This window comes from Sceloporus undulatus, chromosome 3 (genome assembly GCF_019175285.1).
Source record: "Sceloporus undulatus isolate JIND9_A2432 ecotype Alabama chromosome 3, SceUnd_v1.1, whole genome shotgun sequence".
In the NCBI taxonomy this organism is placed as follows: Eukaryota; Metazoa; Chordata; class Lepidosauria; order Squamata; family Phrynosomatidae; genus Sceloporus; species Sceloporus undulatus.
This window is the reverse complement of record NC_056524.1, coordinates 125,254,550-125,260,549: the sequence shown is the minus strand read 5'-3', so window position 1 is coordinate 125,260,549 and position 6,000 is coordinate 125,254,550. Positions and strand designations below refer to the sequence as shown.

At 39.8% G+C, this 6,000-nt stretch overlaps 1 protein-coding gene and 1 non-coding gene across 3 annotated transcripts in view; both read right to left on the bottom strand.

Moving 5' to 3' along the window:
• HS6ST3 (heparan sulfate 6-O-sulfotransferase 3) overlaps positions 1–6,000 on the bottom strand; it is a 265,360-nt gene that overhangs the window by 170,319 nt on the left and 89,041 nt on the right. The gene's annotated exons all lie outside the window — the stretch shown is intronic.
• Positions 4,772–4,914, bottom strand: LOC121927427. The gene has a single exon (XR_006103202.1). It is a non-coding gene; the product is annotated as a U4 spliceosomal RNA (small nuclear RNA).

Below are 6,000 nucleotides of genomic sequence, written 5' to 3'. Positions count from 1 at the left end.
CCAAAAAAAAAAAAAAAACAAGCCATGTATTCCTTCCAAACATAAATATGGGGAAGAAAGGGTGAAGAAAAAAAATGTAGCAAAAAAAAATAATCACAAGGAACAGATGATTTCCAATTGAACTGGTGCAATCCCATGACAGAGTCAACTCTAGTGCTACCCAACATTGCCAACATTTGGAAAACAAAACAATGGCCAACAGATTGGAAAAGATCAATATAATACCATCACAAAAAAGGAGACACAAAGGACTGTAGCAACTATAGGACCATAGCACTAATATTCCATGGAAGCAGAATATGCTCAAAATTCTGCAATATAGACCTAACCACATGGAAAAAGAAATCCCAGAGGTCAAAGTAGGGCTCAGGAAAGGAAGAGGCACCAGAGACCACATTGCAAACACAGTGATGATGGAGTGCACCAGATAATTTCAAATGAAAATCACAGGTGTTTACAGACATGTGCATGTGCAAAACCTTTGACTACAATAATCAGAAAGGCTATGAAACGCCTTTAAAGACATGGAGTGCCAACACATGTGATAGACCTGATGAAGAAGCTGAACTCAGTAAGAAGGCAACTGTCAGAACAGAACATGGAGAAACAAAATGGTTCCCAGTTGGCAAAGGGGTCAGACAAGGCTGCACTTACACCCTTCCTGTTCAACTTATATGCAGAACATATTGTAAGAAAAGCAGGCTTGGACACAGAAGGAGGAGTGAAAATAGGAGGAAGGAATACAATAATCTAAGAATGCAGATGACACCATAGTATAGCAGAAAACCTCACAGACCTGGAACAACTACTAAGAAAAACAAGGAATAAAGTGCAAGGCAGGTTATGTGCTGACAAAAGAAAACAAAAATATGACAACAGAGAATCTTGACAAATTCCAACCTAGGCAACGAAAGAAATAGAAGTGGTAAAAATGTTTCTCGATCCGTGGGATCAACATTGATAGAAATGAGGTCTTGCAGCAGGAAGGCAAAAGAAGATGTAAGTAGGGAAGATGTGGTCATGGCCAGCTGGGCTGAGGACTTTGGAGGAAGCAGGCTGAGCCAGGCCCTAGTTCTATTATGCCAGCCTCTCAGCAGAGTCAGTGGAGCCAGGTCCCAGTTCTGCTCTGCCAGCTCCAGCAGAGCCTTGACTCAGCAGCCCAGCCTCCCTCCCCCAGCAGAGATTCCGGCTTGGGAGACATAGAAGAGCAGGACCGAGGCGTACCTACCTTCAGCCAGCGTAGGACAGAAAGGGCGTGCCTCCGTTGATCCAGGAGGTTATATGAGAATGCTCGCAATCACTGAAACAGCTGTGATTGGGAACTGGGCCAGTAAAACAGTGCGAAACGCCGAACATCTTTGTCAGAGCCTATCTGCGTTCCCTAGGGTCTTGCTCTGACTCCCTTGGACTTTGTTTCCTGCTACCTTGCCTCCTGGACTACGGATTGACCTGGAACCCTGGAATGACTCGTTGATCTGCTCCCTGGAATCCTGGACCTTTGCCTTGCCCCCCTGACTCTGCTGTATTGGACATTGGACGGTATGTAATATTGGACTGTTTTCTTGCTGCGTGCAAAGCCTTGTATTATATTTAGTTATCTAAAATTTCAATCCTAGAACTTCTCACCTGGAGGTAAACTGAGCTAAACTCATGTTCAAAATAAAAATACATTTATTAATACTTTTCATTCAGCAATTGAACAGAATATTCCCTTGAAATTTCTTCTATCTCCAGAACAAAAAGGGTAAGGGACTTGCTTTTTTAAATAAAAATCTAAAGCTTGATAAGGAAGTTCTCCAAATATCCATCAGAAGGGAAGACTGCTGGGGCTATTAGCCTTGCTATTTATGCTGCACTTGAACCATAGTCACGTCAGCACTAACTCCTTAAAATTGCCACTGCTTCAGTCACCAGAGTAAACAGAATGGCTAGAACTAGGGATAGATGGATCAATGCATTTCCACATGTCAGCTTGATACACACTCAATCATCAGTCTGCTCCATCCTGTTCTCTGTTATATTTTAAAGGATGTGTAAGAAAGTAGTCATTTTGATTGTGTATTTTGTATTTTCCCTGTAACATTCGGCTTTTTGTATGCAATTTCCAATAAAATGAATGTTCTGATGAATCTCCACCTAATGTATGTATTTCAATGCATTTTAAAACCAAAAGCTAATTGTAAGATTTGCAGGAATGAACAGTCAAAAGATAACTGCATTTGTATTTGTGCATTGATCCAGGAAGTGTGAATTTTTTCAGTTTGCTTAAAAATGCAGAACAAACAGAATTATCCTCTAGCTCTGATCTAGCATGCATTTCAAAACAACCAACAACCTGTCCCAGAGTGCCATGCCTTACTTCTATGAAGAGAGAAAAACCAAATTTCAAATAAGGAAAATACTAATAGAAAAATTCAGGAAAGAGCTCCTAATACAATATCTAACAACTTTCTTAACTTCACAATATCTCAGGAAGAAGAAGAACGAATACTAATGTCATAAAGAATTAGAAAGCTAGCATGGTAGTGGTTTGAGTGTTGGTCTATGGAGATTATTTCACAGCCAAGTCCCGCCGAGATAGATGCAGTATCTAAAACTCAAAGACGGATCCTACTGAATTGCTCTGTGGCACAGCAGTAGGCAGCCCATAGCAATAGCAAGTACATTTCTATACTGTTTATCAGTGCCCTTAAGCACTCCCTAAGTCAGTGGTTCCCAACCTTCCTAATGCCGCGACCCTTTAATACAGTTCCTCATGTTGTGGTAACCCAAACCCATGAAATTATTTTCGTTGCTACTTCATAACTGTAATTAAATAGGTGTTTTCCAATGGTCTTAGGCAACCCCCATGAAAAGGTCATTCGACCCCCAAAGGGGTCCCAACCCACAGGTTGGGAACCACTGCCCTAAGTGGTTTACAATATGTAAGCTCATTGCCCCCAACAAGCTGGGTACTCATTTTAGCAACCTACAGAAGAATGCAAGACTGAGTGGACCTTGGAGCCCTATGAATGGCTACAGTACCAGCATTTAAACACTGCACTTTCATCCCATTTTTGAAAGCTGCAGGAGAAGGCTGGAGAAATGTGGGTTGCATATAGGCTGCCTAATGGCTGGGCAGCCATGGAGCAATGTCATAGAATCCGTTTTTGAGTTTTTGATCTCATGTCTATCCTGGTGAGCTATGCTGTATGATAATCTGCAAAGACTCTAGAAGACCAAGGTTCAAATCCCTGCTTATGATGCCCACTGAGTGCAAGTAGCACTCTCAGCCTGAGAGGAGGCACCTTCACACCTCCTCTGAAAAAATCTTGTCAAGAAAACTCAGGAGGGGTTCACCATAAATTAGAGAAAACTAACTGGGTTTTTTTTCCTGGAAAATGTAGTATAGAATGTTAATTAGTTCCTACTAGTTAAGTGGCATTTTAAGACTTCATTATCTATTTTTCAACAAATATTAACCTCATAAATTCAAAATTGCTTACATGTCAAAATGACACAAAGATTTTATGTGAAATCCAATGTCACAACAAAAATATGAGTATTCAACTCATTTTGTTCTCAAAAGGTGCTGAAAATGTTCCATTGAGAAGAACGGTGTGTATGATTCATGAGAGTATTCATAAAATCACATGTGAATAACAAATATTATCACATGGAAGCATTACACTGAAATCCACAGTGAACAATGGATGTTAAAATTACTAGAGAAAGTTAATTATTTTTTTTATTTCTTATCCCAGTGCTTTATATGATGTGGTATTTCACTTTCAGCTACTCATTTTATCTTAGCTTTGTACTCTACTGTCTACCTTATTTTTTGTATTATTATTACAGTATCATGTTTTGACAGACTGTATAGTATCCAGAGAACTTTGGCTGTGGCCAGTTTAAAATCACAACAAATAATTAAGTAAAAATGATTGAAAAGTGGTCACAAAACTCCATTGCTGCAATAGCTACATTAGCTGCTGGCCTGTTTCCAGGCACTAACCCAAAGCCCTATGTGACTCAAGTCCAAGTTATTTGAAGAATCATATTCTCCCTTGCAGAGAGCCAGCATCGTGCAGTGGTTTGACTGTTGGACTATGACTCTGGAGACCAGGGTTCAATTCCCTGCTCACCCATGAAACCAACTAGGTGACTTTGGCAAGTCACACACCCTCAACCTCAGGGGAAGGCAATGACATACCTCTTCTGAACATTTTTTTTCCTATGAAAACTCCATGATAAATATACTGATCCTTTTTCATATATTTATTGGAAAATGGCATTGGGGGTCAAGTTCTCACAGAAATCTGGAGTGGACTCTGGATAAAACAGGATGGAACAAAAACTGTGTAATCATGACATCCTCTGTACCAAAGCTTTTCAAGCTATATGATATGGAAGAGCAGAAATTGTGTTTTGTTTTATTTTTCAAATGTGACATGGACCTGTGCCATATTTGTGTCCACTGACTGCAACAATTTCTTCCTTTCTTTGGAAATTCACCAGGGACCATCAGCCAATATCTCTGGGATCTATACTGCTCTAGACATAAGAAGGCCCATCAAGGACCTAATCATAGCAATCTGGATCAGTGGTGGAATAACTTTCTAAATTCAACAGGCAGATTCTATTCTGAGAAAGGTCCTGGGAACCACATATATGTGGGGGAACCAAAGATAGGACCAAATTATGAATCTTGCTACTGTAAAGCCTACTCAAGTGTAGACAGGAGAGGCAACTACGTATCAGCTCACAGGCTGGATTGACTCTTGCATCAACACATCCAAATAACTGCTCAAATACCAAGCCTCTGCATATCTACGAAGGAAAGACAAGTGTCTACACATGTGCTAAGTTTTCAATTAGCAATAATCGTGCCTCGGATTAACCTCATTGGCTATGATACTGCCACTGCACAAAGCTTTAAACATCTTCTTAGAAGAAAACACAAGTAGCAGGTTTACTTACAAATAAGCAATAAAACTGTGAAGGACAATATATGCAGGTCTGCATCACTTGGCAGCTTCCTTCCCACATGTCCTTCCCCCACCTCACAGAAACCTTAGCTGCTGAGTAGAGATTGGGCCTTTTGCTGAAAATGGGAACTTTTCCCACTGCTCAGTGAGGAAAGATTACTATTTCTGATCAATTGGTGATCAGAAATATGAGTTTTTCCTCTGCTGGGAGTGGAGCACATCCTGAGAAAGCTGATGGGTAAGACTGGGTACACCTGCTAGCTAAAGTCATATTTTATGATGAAAGTTCCCTATGCCTTCTATAAATCTTACATGTACAGCCATTTTTAATTTTATTTATGGAAAAATTAAATCCATGAATGGAGTGCTCTCTAAACACTGCTGTACACCATCCTATTTTCTTTCTGTGCAATGCATTTCAAAATGGCTGAGAAACAGATCCAAAGGGAACGTTGAGGGAAATGGCTGAGCAAGCAAAACATCATAGCAACATTTAAAATTGAATTGGTTTCTATAGCAACACTGTGAAGCGCTCCCGGCCTTTTGCAAAGTCATCATTTCATGTATCAAGTGTTAACCATGTCTTTCCATCACAAGCCAGACACAAAAGTATGTCTTGCATCTGGCGCCTGGATGCATATCCTCATGGAGAGGAGTTATGAACTAAATTACGTAATATATTTTGTAAGTATACAGGAAAGGATATGCTTTCCATTATTAAACCACATCAAAACAAATATTTATGAGCTTTCAAACAGATATGGTCACAAGTGAAAACAGTATTTAATTTAAAAACTTACTTCACTCAACTTGGAGGATTCGTACTATCTAAACAGCAGGCTCTATTTCACCATCATCTCAAATCAGACCTCAGAACCAATCAGGATGACAGACACTTCCATTCTAGAAGAAGGAGGTGTTGTTATGGGACATCACCCTATCTTATCCATTATGATATAGGCCTCAAAATATATCAGAATCCCAAAAACTTAACTTTCAAAATATATTCATTGCGCAAATCAGTTCCCTTGCC